This window comes from Rattus norvegicus, chromosome 1 (assembly GCF_021556685.1).
Source record: "Rattus norvegicus strain SHRSP/BbbUtx chromosome 1, alternate assembly SHRSP_T2T, whole genome shotgun sequence".
NCBI classification, from domain to species: Eukaryota; Metazoa; Chordata; class Mammalia; order Rodentia; family Muridae; genus Rattus; species Rattus norvegicus.
This window is the reverse complement of record NC_141534.1, coordinates 151,364,642-151,386,402: the sequence shown is the minus strand read 5'-3', so window position 1 is coordinate 151,386,402 and position 21,761 is coordinate 151,364,642.

Sequence of the window (21,761 nt, the reverse complement as noted above, 5' to 3'; positions counted from 1 at the left end):
ACCGAAAATTCTCAGTAGATAAGACTCACACAGTTGCAAAGCTCTTAAAGAAATGTTCCAGGATTCCAAGCACATATGTAGCAGAGGATGGCCTTATCTGACATCAATGGGAAGGCTTGATGCCTCATTGTAGTGGGATACTAGAAGGGTGAGGTAGGAGTGGATCAATGGTTGGAGGAGAACCCTCATAGAAGCAAAGGGGAGGGGGTGAGAAGGAATGGAATGGGTTGGATTGGTGAAGGATTAACCAGGAAGGGGGATATTTTTGAAATGTAAACAAATAAAATAATTAATAAATAAAATAAAATTAATTAATTAAAAAAATATTAAAAATTTTTAGCCATCGGGGAAATAAAAATGTAAATCAAAACTACTTTCAGAGTCTATCTCACAACTGTCAAAATGTCTAAAATCAGTAACACAAGTGACAGCGAATGCTGACAAAGACATGGAGGAAGGGAACACTCCTTTGCTTGTGGGAGTGCAAACTTGTACAGACACTATGGAAATCAGTATGGTGGTTCTTCAAAAGGATGGAAATTAATCTACCTGAAGGTCCAGCTATACCACTCTTGGTCACATACCCAAAGGACACTTCATCTTACCTCAAAGACACTTGATCAACTGTTTATATTTCTGCTCTATTCAAATAGGCCACAAGTTGGGAATAACCTAGGTGTCAGAGAATAAATAAAGAAAATGTGGAACACTTATACTCAGCTGTTAAAAATTGAAACACAATGACATTATGAAATTTGAAGGCAAATGAAAAAATCCTGAATGAGTAACTCCAATCCAAAAATATAAATATGGCTTCTACTCATTTGTATGTGGATTGTGTGTATTTCATTTGTATATTAGCCATTAAATAATTACTAACCAATCTACTATTCATAGTCCCATAGAGATTCGATATAGAGGAAAGGTTGGAGGGGACATATGGATCTCCCTGGGAGAGGGAAATAAAACAGATTTTATGGGTAAACTTGGGTAAGGGGGATGGGAACAAGAGGATCAGAAGGGTAGGGGAAGGTAAATGAGGTGGAGAATGAATGCAGGGAAAATGGCTAAAATTGAGGGCCATTTGAGGCATATTGGAGTTACGTTTTTGTACACTGAGGGAACATGTATCTCTGTTCTTCCTTATCTACCTAAGGCACCTTCTGATTGGTTAAATTAAAAAGCCTATGGCCTAAAGTAAAATGAAGGCTAGTAAGGTGGGACATCTTGCAACAACAGGGGAACTCTTAGAGAGAGGGGCAGGGAACACCCTTATAGGAGGAGAAGGGGAAGGGTGGTTGGGATAGGGGGGTCATGGACAGTAAACCGGAAAAGGGGTTAACATTTGAAATGTAAATAAAAATCCAATTTAAAAAAAGTTAAAAAGCAAATAAACTAAGGAGAGTAACCAGCTATGTGGCAGATATAGAATATGTGGCCAAACAGGAAAATATGTTATAAGGTAACTGGGGAGTAAGTCTAGCTCAACAACAAAGAATTCATTAATAAATATAATGGTCCCTGTATCATTATTTGGGAACAAGGGTAGGCACAGAAAAGTCCAAATGGGTATAAAGCAGAATATTAAAACTTAGTGCAGTGGCGGCTTCCTATAATATATGAAGGCAATTCTAATGAAGTCTCCAAATAAAGAAGGAAACATAGTCACAACCAGCCATCATTTGTCATGAGATGACACTTTCATTATCAAAACTTCATCATAACTAATAGAATTATTGGGCAAAGTGGTCCTATGGAAATCCCCAAACAACCTAGTCAGTTGTCAAGTTAATAGGCTGCTCTCTGTAAACAGACAGCAAGACCCTATTGCAAACTCACGCTCACAGTTGCTAATTGAGCAAAAATAAAAGATAAACCTTAAATCCTAGCATAATTAAAACTACACTTGATTTATTGGAGCAACATTACTAAAATAATATAGGTAAATTTTACTTTTGAGATAGGTCACATTACATGTATTTATGCATTTATGCATATCAGTAAATTAATGCAAATGAGCTGGCCAACAAATTACATCAGTAGATAAAGCAAATCACCACTTGAATGTAAGATTCATGTCAGGAGTTTGCAGATAGCATATCATTCCTGCTTATCTTTAGGAAATCATGATAACAAGAACTTTAGAGAGGCTATGCACATTATTCTCAGCCTGACTCTTTTAAACAAGGGCTATCATTCCATCTAAACATGGAATATGGTAAACTCATCAATATACATACCTTATTGCTATTATTTTACAATTAGGTTTTTGAAGGTACTCAATAAAACACATGGCCTTGATAAATACAGTACAGAACTTGTTCATGTGGGGAGAGTACTTGTATTTATCTCAACAGTCTTCTCTTTCTACTTCAAACATAAGTACATGTTAAGCATTTTCAAATAATTAGAAAAAGAAAAGTTATAGACTGTCCATCATATATTTCTCAGGAAATGTTTATGTAACAGGCCTAATGCACAGATAAATATTTTTAACTAGAGATTCTGAAAAGCTTTTACTAAATGTATGTGCTTTGTGCCATTCTCGATAGTGCATAACTATAAATGGGAATTGGGACACATGACTAGCATTTACTCTCTGTTACATTACCTAGAATTCACATTTTTTACTCTCATTTTTTTCTTACCGTGTATAATATGGTAAATACCAAGTACACGAAGCTTTTCTTTTCAAACTACATTCAAGTTTCTGTTATATAAAAATTAGTTGTTAATTAAGCAAGAATAAAAATAAACCTTAAATCTTAGCATAATCAAAACCGTATTTGATTTATTGGAACAACATTACTAAAATATCTGGATAAGTTTTAACTTCACATTACCACTTTCTTAAAAAAAAATCAGCAAATTAAAGCAAATGACCTGGCTAACAAATTGCATCAATAAATAAATCATATCACCACTTGAGTGTAAAATTCACATCAGGGGTTAGTACAAAATTTATATTATTCCTGCTTCTCCTTGGGGAATCATAACAAAAACTTTAGAGAAACTATGCACATTAGTATCAACCTGATAATGGGATCACATACCTAATTAATTTAATGTAAACTTTAATGTAATTGTATAGCACAACAAGGACATTTTAGTTTCTTATATTTGCCTAGCAAATGTGTTCAACATCTGGCTTCTGATCAATGACAGATACAAAGTATAAATTTATAAACTTTCTCAAATTATTATTTTAGTTGCTTTTAAACTCAAATTAGTTGTTTTGGGGTAAACAAATGACAATTCATGTCCCAATGTTTAAAACAATGATATGCCTTGTAGAATAAGGTAAAATGAATTATGGTGAAATAACATCAAAGAGTAAATGTATGCCAATGAATGATTCAAAATATAATTAAATTATAGCATTTCCAAAATAATATTTTCATTGCTGGATTACACTATACAATAATTATGCATTATTAGGCAACACATTTTGTGAAAACTATATGTCATCCACATGACCATTAAACAGCTCAGCCCCACTATGACTGGAAATACACATCTTATTATTTGATTCCTGATGGCACAATGAACTTACATAGATAGATTACTGACAGATAGATGGTAGATACATAAATGCTGAAAAGTAATTTTGCTCTTGCACAGGACCTGAATTTAGTTTCCAGAACTGGTGATGATGGTTCACAACCATCTGTAACTCTACTTTCGGGAGATTTAATATCTTCTGATTTTCATGGACACCAGGCACATAATTGTACATATGCCCACATGCAAGAAAGACATAAATACACACAAAAATAAAACCTAAAAAATACTTTTTAAAGAAATAAATATAAATAGATAAGATATAACACATATAAGTAGATACATAAGAGATGATAGATTTTTCTTGAAGTTAGTGAATCTATCACTATTAAATATTGATGTTACATTGTTTCATTTTTCTATAAATTTTCAGATAAACTAAGAATTATAAGTATAATTATTAAAAATAACGTAATCAGTTATGGTGAGTAATCAATACCAATATTCTCTGCTGATTTGGAGTTTTGCTGGGCTACCAATAACTCCTAGGCATCTCATGTATTGTTTTGTGATTTCATTTAAGACCCATGTCTTAAGTAAGTAATTATATCCCTTCATATAAGATGATATCTTATAGCTATTATTATTACTACTATTATTATTATTTCTCTTATTTTTAAAATAATTGGTAAGATTTAAATATTTTAATTTTAACTTTCATGGATATTTTATGTATTTACATTTCAAAGGTTATCCTTCCCTCCCCTCCCATAGACCCTGCCTACCTCACTCTGCTTCTGTGAGGATGCTCCCACTCCCACCTACCAAACTCCCACCTCAATGCCCTGGAATTCCCCTACACTGGGGAAACAAGACTTCACAGGACCAATGGCTTTTCCTCCTATTAATGCTGGACAATGCCATCCTCTGCTACATATGTGGCTGGAGTCATGGGTCCTTCCATGTGTACTCATGGGTTGGTGATTTAGTCCATGGGAGCTCTGTGGGGATCTGGTTGATTGATCCCCACTTCACTCCTTCACTTCAGGTCCTTCAGTCTTTTCTCTAACTCCTCCATTGGGTTCCCTTATTCAGACCAATGGTCAGCTGTAAGCATCCTCATCTGTATCAGTAGGGCTATGGAAGAGCCTCTCCGGAGAAATCCATACCCGACTCCTGTCAGCAAGCACTTCTTTACATCAGCACTAGTGACTGGATTTGATGGCTGCATATGGGATGAATTGCCAGGTGGGGTAGTCTCTGAATGACCTTTCCACTGTTCCACTCTTTATCTCTATATTTCCTCCCATGAGTATTTTGTTCTCCCTTCTAAGAAGGACTAAAGCATCTACATTGTTGTTCTTCCTTCTTCTTGAGCTTCATATTATCTGTGAATTTTTTCTTAGGTATTCCAAGTTTTGGGCTAATAACCACTTATCAGTGAGTGCATACCATTTGTGATTTTCTGTGATTGGGTTACCTCATTCAAGATGATATTTTCTAGTTCCATCCATTTGCCTAAGAATTTCATGTAGTTATTGTTTTTTGTGGGTTTTTTTTTCTTTTCTTTTTTTTTGGAGCTGGGGACCAAACCCAGGGCCTTGCGTTTGCTAGGCCAGCGCTCTACCACTGAGCTAAATCCCCAACTCTGTAGTTATTGTTTTAAATAACTGAGTAGTACCCCATTGTATAAATGTACCACATTTTCTGTATCCCTTTCTCTGCTGAAGAACATCTGTGTTCTTTTCACCTTCTGACTATTTTAAATAAGGCTACTATAAACATAGAAGAGCATGTGTCCTTTTTTATATGTTGGAGCATCTTTTGGATGTATGCCAAGGAATGATATAACTAGGTCCTTAGGTAGTACTATGTCCAATTTTCTGAGGAATTGCCAGACTGATTTCCAGAGTGATTGTACCAGCTTGCAATCCCACCACAATGGAGGACTGTATCATTTCTCCACTGCCATGCCAGCATATACTGTCATCTGGGTTTTTGATCTTAGTCATTCTGACTGGTGTTAGGTGTTGTTATCTCAGGATTGGTGTGATTTGCATTTCCCTGATGAATAAGGATGTCGAACATTTCTTTAGCTGCTTCTGAGCCATTCTGTATTCCTTACATTTTTCTTTTTTTTTTTTCTTTTTTTTTTGTTTTTTTTTTGTTTTTCGGAGCTGGGGACCGAACCCAGGGCCTTGTGCTTCCTAGGCAAGCGCTCTACCACTGAGCTAAATCCCCAACCCCTACATTTTTCTTTTTTATTGAACATTTTTTATTTTCAATTCAAATGTTACTCCCTTTCCTTGTTTCCTGTCCAAAAGTCCCCTATCCCATCCACCATCCCCCTTCTTCTTTGAGGGTGTTTCATGCCCCTGACTCTGGCTAGGACATCCAGTACTATATTAAATAAGTAGGGGGAGAGTGGACAGCCTTGTCTAGTCCCTTATTTTGGTGGGAATGCTTCAAGTTTCTCTCCATTTAGTTTGATGTTGACTGCTTTTGGGTTTGTTGCAAGAAGATTACTTTCTTGCTTTTTCTAGAGTAACCCTCCTTGTGTTGGTATTTTCCATCTATTATCCTTTCTGGGCTGCATTTGTGGAGAGATATTATGTAAATGTGGTTTTGTCATGGAATATCTTGGTTTTTCCATCTATGTTAATTGAGAGTTGTGCTGGATATAGTAGCCTAGGTTGCCATTTGTGTTCGCTTAGGGTCTGTATGACTTCTGTCCAGGATCTTCTAGTTTTCATAGTCTCTGTTGAGAAGTCTGGTGTAATTCTCATAGGTGTGCCTTTATATGTTACTACACTTTTTCCCTTACTGCTTTTAATATTCTTTCTTTGTTTTGTGCATTTGGTGTTTTGACTATTGTGTAGTAAAAGGAATTTTCTTTCTGGTCCAATCTGTTTGGAGTTCTGTGGGCTTCTTGTATGTTCATGGGCATCACTTTCTTTAGGTTAGGGAAGTTTTCTTCAATAATTTTGTTGAAGATATTTACTGGCCCTTTATGTTGGGAATCTTCATCTTCTTCTATACCTATTGTATTTTGGTCTTCTCATTATATCCTGGATTTTCTTGATGTTTTGGGTTGGGACCTTTTTTTCCTTTTTGCATTTTCTTTGATGGTTGTGTCAATGTCTTCTCTGGTATCTTCTGCCCCCTGAGGTTCTCTCTACAATCTCTTGTATTCTGTTGGTGATGCTTGCATCTATGATTCCTGATCCCTTTCCTAGGTTTCCATCTCCAGGGTTGTGTCTCTTTGTGATTTCTTTATTGTTTCTATTTCCATTTTTAGATAGTATGTTCAATTCCTTCACCTGTTTGGTTGTGTTTTTCTGTAATTCTTTAAGGGATTTTTCTGTTTCTTCTTTAAGTGCTACTTGTTTTCCTGTGTTCTTCTGTATTTCTTCGAGAGGGTTATTTATGTCCTTCTTAAATTCCTCTATTGCCATCATGATATGTGATTTTAAATCCAAATCTTCCTTTTCTGGTGTGTTGGCATATCGAGTATTTCTTTCATGAAAGAACTGGGTTCTGATAATGCCTAATAGTCTTTTTTTTTATTTCTTAGGCTCTTGTGTTTGCCTCTTGCCTCTTGCCATCTGGTTATTTCTGGTGATAGTTGGTCTTGCTGTCTCTGATTAGAGCTTGTCCCTCCTGTGGGCCCATGAGCCTATGATATTAAGATTGAGAGGGATCCTGGGAGACCAGCTGTCTCAGGGAAGCTTTTGGGTCTGAGAGCTGTGGGACAGCACCAGCTCTGGGCATGGATGAGACTAGAAGGTTTCTGTCCCAGACTACCCTGCAGCTCATGAGCCCTGTGCACTCCCTCCTGGTCTCTCTTTGGATAATCAATGGAAACTACCTGGGATAGTTGGATCCTACCTGGGGGCTTAGATGGAAGAGTGCTTCTGGCATACCAGCTCTCTGTAGGCAGGTTTTGTGTCTGAGGGCTGTAAGACAACCCCAACTCTGAGCGCAGATTGAGGCCAGAAGGGTCCTGTCCAAGACATTCATTTTAAAATACTAACTGAATTTACTAACACAAAGTAAATTCAGACCAGTGAAAAACACATTTTCACTATTCCTTCATCTGACAAAGGACTAACCAAAATATATAAAGAACTCAAGACGTTAGACTTCAAAAAATAAATAACCCAATTAAAAATGGGTTACAGAACTAAACAGAGAGCTCTCAGCAGAGGAATATCTAATGGCCATGAAACACATAAAGAAATCTTCAACATCTTTAGTCATCATGGAAATGTAAATTGAAAGAATCCTGAAACTCTACCTTACACCAATCAAAATGACTAAGATCAAGCTCTCCACTGACAAAACACCCTGGTGGAGGATGTGGAGAAAAAGCAATTCTCCTCCATTGCTAGGAGTAATGCAAACTTGTAAAACCACTCTCGAAATCACTCTGACTCTTTCTCAAAAAGTTGGAAATAAGTCTACCTGAAAGCCCAGCTATACTGCTCCTGGGCATATATCCAAAAGAAACTCCACCATACCCCAAAGACATGGGCTCCATTATGTTCATATCAGCTTTATTCATAATAGCCAGAAACTGGAAGCAATCCAAATCCCCTCAACTGAAGAATGGACAAAGAAAATGAGGATCATTTGCACAATGCAATACTATTTAGCTATTAAAAACAAAGACATCATGAATTTGGCAGTAAAATGGATGGGACTAGAAAATATCATCTTGAGTGATGTAATCTAGACCAAAAAGGACATGTGAGGTATGTAATCACTGATAAGTATATACTAGTAAAAAAATTTCAGAGAACCCATGATACACCACATAGACCCAAAGAAGTAAAACAAGAAGGAAAGCCCAAGTCAGGATATTTGAATCCTACTTAGGAGGGGGAACAAAATAGTCATGGAAGGAAGAGGGAGGGAGATAGAGACGGAGGGACCTTTTGGGGAGAAAGGAGGGCAAGGGGAATAGGGGAGTAGGATTGGGCATGGGGAGAGACAGGAGAGAGTCCCAGAGAGACAGGAGAATGAATGGAAACATTCAGCTGCCAGGATGCGGGTGGGAGGACTCTCTAGGAAGTCCCAAAGACCCAGAATGAGGGTGGTTCCCAAGAATCATTGCAAGTGACCTTAGCCAAGATGCCCAACAGTGAGGATATGGAACCTGAAGAGACTGGCTCCAGTAGCCAGACTGGATCCCCGGTGGAGGGATGGGTACACCAATCTACCAATAAAACTTTTTACCCAAAATTGGTCCTGTCTAAAAGAAATACATAGACAAAGATGGAGCAGAGACTGAAGGAGAGGCCAACTAGTGATAGGCACATTTTGATATCCATTTCATGGGCAGGCACCAATCCTTCACACTATTAATGATGCAATGTTGTGCTTGAAGACAGGAGCTTAGCACAGCAGTCCTATGAAAGGCTCTATCCAGCAGTTGATTGATACAAATGCAGATACACACATAGACAAACATTGGACAGAGGTCCAAGACCCCTTTAGAAGAGTTAGGGGAAGGAATGAAGACCCTCGAGGAGATGGCACCCTATAGAAAGATAAAATTATCTACTAACCTTGATCCCTGGAAGCTCTCAGAGACTGAGCTACAAACCAAAGAGCATACATGGGCTAATCCAAGGTCCTTACCTAGCACATATGTAGAAAAGTGCTCCAATTTCTGGCCTCAGTGAGAAAGGATATACCTAAACCTGCAGAGACTTATTGCAACAGTGTAGGGACAAACAAGGGTTACCTTTTCAGAGGCAAAAGGAAAGGGGAATGCGGAAAGCACTATGCAAGAAAGGACCAAGAGAGGGAGTAACATTTGTGATCGGAAAAAGAAAGAAGAAAAAGGAAAGAAAGAAAGAAAGAAAGAAAGAAAGAAAGAAAGAAAGAAAGAAAGAAAGGAAGGAAGGAAGAAAGAAAGAAAGAAAGAAAGAAAGAGAGAAAGAGAGAGAGAAAGGGAGAAAGGAAGAAAGGAAGGAAAAAAGGAAGGAAAGAAGAAAGAGAAAAGAAAAGAAAAGAAAACCAAAGAAGAGTGCCTCAGATCCCAAATAACAACTCAAAAGTTATATTTTCTTAATCAATTCCTAGGCCATAAGAAGGCTTGTTCCCTAACTAGCTCATAACATATATAATATAACACACACACACACACACACACACACACACACACACACACACACACACACACACACGCTTATATAATAGTATAACACGTTTAGACTATTCTGTCTACCACATGGCTAGTTACCTCTGCTCACTTTCTTTTTTTTTTTTTTTTTTTTTTTTTTGGAGTGACATACACGTGTGTTTATTGCCTGTTGAAAACTGCATTTTTTTATTACCTTGAGTATTTCTTATATACATTTCGAGTGTTATTCCCTTTCCCGGTTTCCGGGCAAACATCACCCTCCCCCCTCCCCCTCCCCTTCCTTATGGGTGTTCCCCTCCCAAAACTCTCCCCATTGCCGCCCTACCCCCATAGTCTAGTTCACTGGGGGTTCAGTCTTAGCAGGACCCGGGGCTTCCCCTTCCACTGGTGCTCTTACTAGGATATTCATTGCTACCTATGGGGTCAGAGTCCAGGGTCAGTCCATGTATAGTCTTTAGGTAGTGGCTTAGTCCCTGGAAGCTCTGATTGCTTGACATTGTTGTACATATGGGGTCTCGAGCCCCTTCAAGCTCTTCCAGTTCTTTCTATGATTCCTTCAACGGGGGACCTATTCTCAGTTCAGTGGTTTGCTGCTGGCATTAGCCTCTGTATTTGCTGTATTCTGGCTGTGTCTCTCAGGAGCGATCTACATCCGGCTCCTGTCGGTCTGCACTTCTTTGCTTCATCCATCTTGTCTAATTGGGTGGCTGTATATGTATGGGCCACATGTGGGGCAGGCTCTGAATGGGTGTTCCTTCAGTCTCTGTTTTAATCTTTGCCTCTCCCTTCCCTGCCAAGGGTATTCTTTTTCCTCATTTAAAGAAGGAGTGAAGCATTCACATTTTGATCATCCGTCTTGGGTTTCGTTTGTTCTAGGGATCTAGGGTAATTCAAGCATTTGGGCTAATAGCCACTTATCAATGAGTGCATACCATGTATGTCTTTCTGTGCTTGGGTTAGCTCACTCAGGATGATATTTTCCAGTTCCAACCATTTGCCTACGAATTTCATAAACTCGTTGTTTTTGATAGCTGAGTAATATTCCATTGTGTAGACGTACCACATTTTCTGTATCCATTCCTCTGTTGAAGGGCATCTGGGTTCTTTCCATTTTCTGGCTATTATAAATGAGGCTGCGATGAACATAGTGGAGCACGTGTCTCTTTTATATGTTGAGGCATCTTTTGGGTATATGCCCAAGAGAGGTATAGCTGGATCCTCAGGCAGTTCAATGTCCAATTTTCTGAGGAACCTCCAGACTGCTTTCCAGAATGGTTGTACCAGTCTGCAATCCCACCAACAATGGAGGAGTGTTCCTCTTTCTCCACATCCTCGCCAGCATCTACTGTCACCTGAGTTTTTGATCTTAGCCATTCTCACTGGTGTGAGGTGAAATCTCAGGGTTGTTTTGATTTGCATTTCCCTTATGACTAAAGATGTTGAACATTTATTTAGGTGTTTCTCAGCCATTTGGAATTCCTCAGCTGTGAATTCTTTGTTTAGCTCTGAACCCCATTTTTTAATAGGGTTATTTGTTTCCCTGCGGTCTAACTTCTTGAGTTCTTTGTATATTTTGGCCTCTATCTGTTGTCGGATTGGTAAAGATCTTTTCCCAATCTGTTGGTTGCCGTTTTGTCCTAACCACAGTGTCCTTTGCCTTACAGAAGCTTTGCAGTTTTATGAGATCCCATTTGTCGATTCTTGATCTTAGAGCGTAAGCCATTGGTGTTTTGTTCAGGAAATTTTTTCCAGTGCCCATGTGTTCCAGATGCTTCCCTAGTTTTTCTTCTATTAGCTTCAGTGTGTCTGGTTTGATGTGGAGGTCCTTGATCCACTTGGACTTAAGCTTTGTACAGGGTGATAAGCATGGATCGATCTGCATTCTTCTACATGTTGCCCTCCAGTTGAACCAGCACCATTTGCTGAAAATGCTATCTTTTTTTCCATTGGATGGTTTTGGCTCCTTTGTCAAAAACCAAGTGACCATAGGTGTGTGGGTTCATTTCTGGGTCTTCAATTCTATTCCATTGGTCTATCTGTCTGTCTCTGTACCAATACCATGCAGTTTTTATCACTATTGCTCTGTAATACTGCTTGAGTTCAGGGATAGTGATTCCTCCTGAAGTCCTTTTATTGTTGAGGATAGCTTTAGCTATCCTGGGTTTTTTGTTATTCCAGATGAATTTGCAAATTGTTCTGTCTAACTCTTTGAAGAATTGGATTGGTATTTTGATGGGGATTGCATTGAATCTGTAGATTGCTTTTGGTAAAATGGCCATTTTTACTATATTAATCCTGCCAATCCATGAGCATGGGAGATCTTTCCATCTTCTGAGGTCTTCTTCAATTTCTTTCCTCAGTGTCTTGAAGTTCTTATTTTACAGATCTTTTACTTGCTTGGTTAAAGTCACACCGAGGTACTTTATATTATTTGGGTCTATTATGAAGGGTGTCGTTTCCCTAATTTCTTTCTCGGCTTGTTTCTCTTTTGTATAGAGGAAGGCAACTGATTTATTTGAGTTAATTTTATACCCAGCCACTTTGCTGAAGTTGTTTATCAGCTTTAGTAGTTCTCTGGTGGAACTTTTGGGATCACTTAAATATACTATCATATCATCTGCAAATAGTGATATTTTGACCTCTTCTTTTCCGATCTGTATCCCCTTGATCTCCTTTTGTTGTCTGATTGATCTGGCTAGAACTTCAAGAACTATATTGAATAAGTAGGGAGAGAGTAGGCAGCCTAGTCTAGTCCCTGATTTTAGTGGGATTGCTTCAAGTTTCTCTCCATTTAGTTTAATGTTAGCAACTGGTTTGCTGTATATGGCTTTTACTATGTTTAGGTATGGGCCTTGAATTCCTATTCTTTCCAGGACTTTTATCATGAAGGGGTGTTGAATTTTGTCAAATGCTTTCTCAGCATCTAATGAAATGATCTTGTGGTTCTGTTCTTTCAGTTTGTTTATATAATGGATCACGTTGATGGTTTTCCGTATATTGAACCATCCCTGCATGCCTGGTATGAAGCCTACTTGATCATGGTGGATGATTGTTTTGATGTGCTCTTGAATTCGGTTTGCCAGAATTTTGTTGAGTATTTTTGCGTCGATATTCATAAGGGAAATTGCTCTGAAGTTCTCTTTCTTTGTTGTGTCTTTGTGTGGTTTAGGTATAAGAGTAATTGTGACTTCGTAGAAGGTATTCAGTAGTGATCCATCTGTTTCAATTTTGTGGAATAGTTTGGATAATATTGGTATGAGGTCTTCTATGAAGGTGTGATAGAATTCTACACTAAACCCGTCTGGACCTGGGCTCTTTTTGGTTGGGAGACCTTTAATGACTGCTTCTATTTCCTTAGGAGTTATGGGGTTGTTTAACTGGTTTATCTGTTCCTGATTTAACTTTGATACCTGGTATCTGTCTAGAAGATTGTCCATTTCCTGAAGATTTTCAAGTTTTGTTGAATATAGGTTTTTATAGTAAGATCTGATGATTTTTTGAATTTCCTCTGAATCTGTAGTTATGTCTCCCTTTTCATTTCTGATTTTGTTAATTTGGACACACTCTCTGTGTCCTCTCGTTAGTCTGGCTAAGGGTTTATCTATCTTGTTGATTTTCTCAAAGAACCAACTTTTGGTTCTGTTGATTCTTTCTATAGTCCTTTTTGTTTCTACTTGGTTGATTTCAGCTCTGAGTTTGATTATTTCCTGCCTTCTACTCCTCCTGGGTGTATTTGCTTCTTTTTGTTCTAGAGCTTTTAGGTGTGCTGTCAAGCTGCTGACATATGCTCTTTCCTGTTTCTTTCTGCAGGCACTCAGCGCTATGAGTTTTCCTCTTAGCACAGCTTTCATTTTGTCCCATAAGTTTGGGTATGTTGTACCTTCATTTTCATTAAATTCTAAAAAGTTTTTAATTTCTTTCTTTATTTCTTCCTTGACCAGGTTATCATTGAGTAGAGCATTGTTCAATTTCCACGTATATGTGGGCATTCTTCCCTTATTGTTATTGAAGACCAGTTTTAGGCCGTGGTGGTCCGATAGCACGCATGGGATTATTTCTATCTTTCTGTACCTGTTGAGGCCTGTTTTTTGACCAATTATATGGTCAATTTTGGAGAAAGTACCATGAGGAGCTGAGAAGAAGGTATATCCTTTTGCTTTGGGATAGAATGTTCTATAAATATCCGTTAAGTCCATTTGGCTCATGACTTCTCTTAGTCTGTCGACATCACTGTTTAATTTCTGTTTCCATGATCTGTCCATTGATGAGAGTGGGCTGTTGAAATCTCCCACTATTATTGTGTTAGGTGCAATGTGTGTTTTGAGCTTTAGTAAGGTTTCTTTTACGTATGTAGATGCCCTTGTATTTGGGGCATAGATATTTAGGATTGAGAGTTCATCTTGGTGGATTTTTCCTTTGATGAATCTGAAGTGTCCTTCCTTATTTTTTTTTGATGACTTTTAGTTGAAAATTGATTTTATTTGATATTAGAATGGCTACTCCAGCTTGCTTCTTCTGACCATTTGCTTGGAAAGTTGTTTTCCAGCCTTTCACTCTGAGGTAGTGTCTGTCTTTGTTTCTGAGGTGTGTTTCCTGTAGGCAGCAGAATGCAGGGTCCTCGCTGCGTATCCAGTTTGTTAATCTATGTCTTTTTATTGGGGAGTTGAGGCCATTGATGTTGAGAGATATTAAGGAATAGTGATTTTTGCTTCCCGTTATATTCATATTTGGATGTGAGGTTATGTTTGTGTGCTTTCACTCTGTTTGTTTTGTTGCCAAGACGATTAGTTTCTTGCTTCTTCTAGGGTATAGCTTGCCTCCTTATGTTGGGCTTTACCATTTATTATCCTTTGTAGTGCTGGATTTGTAGAAAGATATTGTGTAAATTTGGTTTTGTCATGGAATATCTTGGTTTCTCCATCTATGTTAATTGAGAGTTTTGCAGGATACAGTAACCTGGAATGGCATTTGTGTTCTCTTAGGGTCTGTATGACATCTGTCCAGGATCTTCTGGCCTTCATAGTTTCTGGCGAGAAGTCTGGTGTGATTCTGATAGGTCTCCCTTTATATGTTACTTGACCTTTTCCCCTTACTGCTTTTAATATTCTTTCTTTATTTTGTGCGTTTGGTGTTTTGACAATTATGTGACGGGAGGTGTTTCTTTTCTGGTCCAATCTATTTGGAGTTCTGTAGGCTTCTTGTATGTCTATGGGTATCTCTTTTTTTAGGTTAGGGAAGTTTTCTTCTATGATTTTGTTGAAGATATTTACTGGTCCTTTGAGCTGGGAGTCTTCACTCTCTTCTATACCTATTATCCTTAGGTTTGATCTTCTCATTGAGTCCTGGATTTCCTGTATGTTTTGGACCAGTAGCTTTTCCCGCTTTACATTATCTTTGACAGTTGAGTCAATGATTTCTATGGAATCTTCTGCTCCTGAGATTCTCTCTTCCATCTCTTGTATTCTGTTGGTGAAGCTTGTATCTACAGCTCCTTGTCTCTTCTTTTGGTTTTCTATATCCATGGTTGTTTCCATGTGTTCTTTCTTGATTGCTTCTATTTCCATTTTTAATTCCTTCAACTGTTTGATTGTGTTTTCCTGGAATTCTTTCAGGGATTTTTGCGATTCCTCTCTGTAGGCTTCTACTTGTTTATTAATGTTTTCCTGTGTTTCCCTAAGGGAGTTCTTCATGTCTTTCTGGAAGTCCTCCAGCATCATGATCAAATATGATTTTGAAACTAGATCTTGCTTTTCTGGTCTGTTTGGATATTCCATGTTTGTTTTGGTGGGAAAATTGGGCTCCGATGATGCCATGTAGTCTTGGTTTCTGTTGCTTGTATTCCTGCGCTTGCCTCTCGCCATCAGATTATCTCTAGTGTTACTTTGTTCTGCTATTTCTGACAGTGGCTAGACTGTCCTATAAGCCTGTGTGTCAGGAGTGCTGTGGACCTGTTTTCCTGTTTTCTTTCAGCCAGTTATGGGAACAGAGTGTTCTGCTTTCGGGCGTGTAGTTTTTCCTCTCTACAGGTTTTCAGCTGTTCCTGTGGGCCTGTGTCTTGAGTTCACCAGGCAGCTTTCTTGCAGCAGAAAAGTTGGTCTTACCTGTGGTCCCGAGGCTCAAGTTCACTCGCGGGGTGCTGCCCACGGGCTCTTTGCGGCGGCAGCAACCAGGAAGACCTGTGCTGCCCCTTCCGGGAGCTTATGCAGCCTCAGGAGTGCCCACCTGACCAGGCGGAGAGGTCTCTTTCCCATGGGGTCTGGGAGCAGAGAGCTGCTGCGGGCCAGGATCCGCGAGTGTGGGACTTCCGGTAAACACAGGACGTGCCCGGTTCTAGAGGAATTCTGCCTCTGTGTGTCCCGATTTCACCAGGCAGCCTTCTTGCAACAGACAAGTTGGTCTTACCTGTGGTCCCGAGGCTCAAGTTTGCTCACGGGGTGCTGCCCATGGGCTCTCTGCGGCGGCAGCAACCAGGAAGACCTGTGCCGCCCCTTCCGGGAGCTTCAGTGCACCAGGGTTCCAGATGGCCTTTGGTGTTTTCCTCTGGCGTCTGAGATGTATGTACAGAGAGCAGTCTCTTCTGGTTTCCCAGGCTTGTCTGCCTCTCTGAAGGTTTAGCTCTCCCTCCCACGGGATTTGGGTGCAGAGAACTGTTTATCCGGTCTGTTTACTTCAGGTTCCGGCGGTGTCTCAGGCAGGGGGCTCTGCTCACTTTCATACATCCAACTTCCTCCAAGTCTGAAGGGGAATGTCCCTTGTCTCACTATTTCTCAAAGTTCCTCTCTCTATGCTGGATGACTCATCTTGTAATCACAGCCCAGCTTATTGGCCATCAGATTCAATTGACAGGTCATAATTCCACATAGTATACAAGAGATCATTCTTACAATTTTCATATTCCTTACTGTCTTCTAGGAAACCTAGATATTCTCTCACAAATGGCTGGAATGTGCACAAGAATTAATTTTTTAAAAATTAAATGGTAGTTTGTGTTTTTTTTGTTTTGGGTTTTTTTTTTTTTTTTTTTTTGGAGCTGGGGACTGAACCCAGAGCCTTGCCACTGAGCTAAATCCCCAACCTAAATTGTAGTTTTGAAGTGTAATATATTTTTACTCTACATATAAGCTCAGAATGCTGGCACCATGAATACATTGAATTGGAATTTCAAGTAAGATTCATTAAATCAGAGTGTGCAGTCTCTGAACTGTAACATATGTGTCCTTAATTTATATTTTTGCCACAAGAAAATAAATTATTTCTCACTTATTTTCAAATGTATCTTCTTTCTATAATCATGATTTACCTCTCATCTACATTATACGAAGTTAGTAATTTATCAAATTACCAGGAGTCTTCACTTTCTTCTGTACCTTTTTTCCTTAGGTTTGACCTTCTAATGTGTCCTGGATTTCCTGGATATTTTGTCCTAGGAGCTTTTGCATTTTACATTATCTCTGATGGTTGTGTCCATATTTTTTATGGTATCTTCTGCCCCTGAGATTCCCTCTTCTACCTCTTGTATTCTGTTGGTGATGCTTGTATCTCTGACTCTTAAACTCTTCCCTAGGTTTTCTATCTCCAGGTTTTTCTCCTTTTGTGCTTTCTTTATTGTTTCTATTTCCATTTTTAAATCCTGGTTTTGTTTAATTCCTTCACCAGTTTGGTTTTGTTTTCCTGTAACTTCTTTAAGGGATTTTTGTTTTTCCTCTTTTAGGGTTTCTACTTTTTACTAGTGTTGTCCTGTATTTCTTTAAGGGATTTATTTATGTCCTACTTAAAGTCCTCCATCATCAGCAGCAGATGTGATTTTTAAATCCAAATATTGCTTTTCCAGTATGTTTTGATAGCCACCAGTATTTGCTTTGATGGGAGAACTGGGTTTTGATAATGCCCCATAGTCTTGGATTCTGTTGCTTAGGCTCCTGTGCTTGCCTCTTGCCATCAGGTTGTCTCTGGTGTTTGTTTGGGGTTTTGTTTGGTTTGGTTTGGTTTTGCTATCTTTGACAGTGGCTTGACCTTCCTATAGGCCTATGTGTCAGCACTCCTGTAGACTTGATTTCTTTTAGCCAGATCTGGGAACAGAAAGCTGCTTCTGGGTTTGTGTGACCTGAAGCTTCCAGGCAAGTCACTTGGAGCAGAAGAGTTAGTCTTATTTCTGCTCTCAGTGCTCCTTGTAGCTTGCTTTCAGCTCTCAGCGCAGTCAGATACCATAAGGGTTCTGCCCCTGACTGCTCCTTTGTCCCTGTGCCCAGAGGGCACAGAGGGCACTAGACAAGTGCCTACTTCTGTGGGCAGAAGTAGTTGTCTCCTCTGAGCTCTCAGGATTGTCCACACTTCTGAGAATCAAGATTTCTCCCCCACAAAATTTAGGTGCAAGCAGCTATGGGACAGTTCACTTCAGTTCTGAGCACAGGCAGAAACCAGAGGTTCTTGTTGATGACTGCTCCTATATTCCTGTATCCAGAGGCCACTAGGCAGGTTCTTCTTGGGCCAGGAATATGAGCAGAAGTGGTGGTCTCCCCTTAGGTCTCAGGATTGTCCACTGAGATTTTTTTTAATCTTGTTTTATTCCTCTTTTTCTTTTTCTTCTCTTGTTTTGTTTTGTGGGCAAGGTGGTAAGGTAGGGTAGATAGATATAGATATAGATGTAAATATAGATATAAATTATATAGATAGATATAGATATTGATATCAATATAGATTAGATATAAATTAGAGAGAAAGAGAGAAGGAGGGAGGGGAGATGAGATGATTGGGGTACATGAATGTGAAATTCACAAAGAGTCAATAAAAATGTTTCCTATTAAATTTATTTATTCCATTTTCAACTCAATATCAGCCCTTTCACTACTCCCAGTACTCTGTCATTCAAGTTCTCCCCCCTTTCTCCATTCCCCTTTAGCAACCCTCCAGGTATCAAGCACCCCCAATTGCCTCATTGCTAGAGGACTAGGCACAACCTCTTTCACTAAAGCCTGACAAGGCTGTCCATTTAGGGGTGTGGGATCAATAAACAGGCAGGTAAACCTCAGGCTCAGGGACAGACTCTGCTCCTGTTGTTTGGGAAGGCCCACATGAAGACCAAGCTGCTCATCTGCTCCATGTGTCTAGGCATACCGAGGTCCAGCCCAGACTCACTCCTTGGCTAGTGATCAAGTCTCTGAGAGCTCTCAAGGGTCCAGGTTATTTGGCTGTTGGTCTTCCTATGGAGTCCATGCCCTCTTTGGGTCCCTCAATCTTTCTTCCATCTCTTCTGTAAGCTCCCTGAGCTCCATCTATTGTTCAGGTGTGAGTCTTTGCATCTCTTTCCATTGGCTGTTAGATAGAGCCTCTCAGAAGACAGTTATTCTAGGTGCCTACCTACAAACAAAATGGGGTATCATTAATAGTGTAAGGGATTGGTTCTTGCTTATGGGATAGGTCACAAGATGGAAAAGTCACTGGTTGGCCAATCCCTCAGTCTCAGCTCTATCTTTGTCCCTACAAGTCTTATAAGCAGAAAACATTTTGAATTGAAGGAATTTGAGGGTAGGTTACTGTTCCTATACTTCCACTGGGAAGTGACCACTCATCTAGAGTTGTCCCCCTTAGACACTTTGGCATTCCATGTCTACGGCATGTCCTAGAGACTGGCCTCCCAGCCAATCTCCCTTTTTTCACCCCTGCTTTCTCTGCATATGATTTCCCCCCAACCCTGCCCCATTCTTCCCCTCTTCCACTTAGTTTCCTTATTCCATCAATCACCTATATCTGTTTTTCCTTCTGAAAAACATTCAAACATGCTCACTTGTGCCTTCCTTGCTATTTGGCTTAATTGAGTCTGTTTGTTGCAAAGAATAGGTTGTCTTCTAGTTTACAGCTAATATCTACTTGTGAGTACATATCATACATGTCCTTTTTGGTGTGAATTGCCTCACTCAAAATAATATTTTCTAGTCACATCCATTTGTCTATGAAATTCAGGATATACTTTGTTTTAATGGCTAGCACTATTCCACAGAATAGATATACCACATTTTCTGTATCCATTCTTCATTTGAGAGACATCTAGCCTGTTTTGAGTTTCTGGCTATTACAAACAAAGCTTCTATGAACTTTCCCCATATCTCCTCAGTATAGTGCTTGATGTTCTACCTAGAGCAATAAGACAATTAAGGAAATCAAGTAGATACAAATAGGAAAGAAAGAAGTCAAAGTATCAGTGTTTGCACATAAGTGACCTAAAAAACTAACAAAAAAGTATTTTAAGGTACTATATTGCCCCAACCTCGCTGATCCCGGCCCGCAGCTCACTACTCCCAAACCCCTTGGGAGAGAGTGCTCACCTCCTGGACAGGTGGCCACTCCTGAGACTGCAGAGTGGGAGAGGCCACCAATACTGCCCACCCATGACCACATCCCTGGCCCAAGAGGAAACTGTATATGGCCTCTGGGAACCAGAAGATAGGGGCACTGGAGCTGCAGGTCTCCTGCAGTCCAGACACTGCCCGGACTTGAAGGGACCTGAACAACAATTCTCTGCACCCAAATCCCATGGGAGGGAGAGATTAAACCTTCAGAGAGGCAGACATGCCTGGGAAGCAAGAAAAGACTACACTCTGCCCACATTTCTGACTCCAGGGGAAACCACCTAATGCCATCTGGGACCCTGGTGCATGGGGGCACCTGGAAAAGGCAGCCCAGGCCCTCATGGTTGCCACCCTCAGGGAGAGGTCAAAAGCAGCCCCCTATGAGGATTTTGAGCCGCGGGACCACAGGTAAGACCAACTTTTCTGCTCCAAGCGACCTTCCTGTGGACTCAGGACACAGGCCCACAGGAACAGCTGCAGACCAGTACACAGGAAAGACTACACGCCCAAAAGCAGAATACTCTGTTCACATAACTGGCTGAAAGAAAACAGGAAAACAGGTCTACAGCACTCCTGACACACAGGCCTATAGGACGAACTAGCCACTGTCAGAAATAGCAAAACAAGGTGACACCAGAGAAAACCTGATGGTGAGAGGCAAGTGCAGGAACCCAAGCAACAGAGAAACAAAGACTACATGGCATCATCAGAGCCCAATTCTCCCACCAAAGCAAACACTGAAAATCAAAACACACTAGAAAAGCAAGAACTAGATTTAAAATCATATTTGATCATGATGCTGGAGGACCTCAAGAAAGACATGAAGAACTCCCTTAGAGAAATGCAGGAAAACATAAATAAACAAGTAGAAGCCTATAGAGAGGAATCACAAAAACCCCTGAAAGAATTACAGGAAAACACAATCAAACAGTTGAAGGAATTAAAATGAAAATACAAGCAATAAAGAAAGAACACAGGGAAACAACCCTGGATATAGAAAAACAAAGGAAGAGAAAAGGAGCCATAGATACAAGCATACCAACAGAATACAAGAGATAGAAGAGACAATGTCAGGAGCAGAAGATTCCATAGAAATCATCGACACAACTGTCAAAGGTAATGTAAAACAGAAAAGGCTACTGGTCCAAAACATACAGGAAATCCAGGACTCAATTAGAAGATCAAACCTAAGGATAATAGGTATAGAAGAGAGGGAAGACTCCCAGCTCGAAGGACCAGTAAATATCTTCAACAAAATCATAGAAGAAAACGTCCCTAACCTAAAGAAAGAGATACCCATAAGCATACAAGAAGCCTACAGAACTCCAAATAGATTGGACCAGAAAAGAAACTCCTCCTGTCACATAATAGTCAAAACACCAAATGCACAAAATAAAAAATGAATATTAAAAGCAAAAAGGGGAAAAGGTCAAGTAACATAAAAAGGCAGACCTATCAGAATCACACCAGACTTTTCTCCAGAGACTATGAAATCCAGAAGATCCTGGACAGATGTCATACAGACCCTAAGAGAACACAAATGCCATTCCAGGTTACTGTATCCTGCAAAACTCTATTAGCATAGATGGAGAAGCCAAGATATTCCATGACAAAACCAAATTTACACAATACCTTTCTACAAATCCAGCACTACAAAGGATAGTAAATGGTAAAGCCCAACATAAGGAGGCAAGCTACACCATAGAAAAAGCAAGAAACTATTCGTCTTGGCAACAAAACAAAGAGAAGAAAAGCACACAACC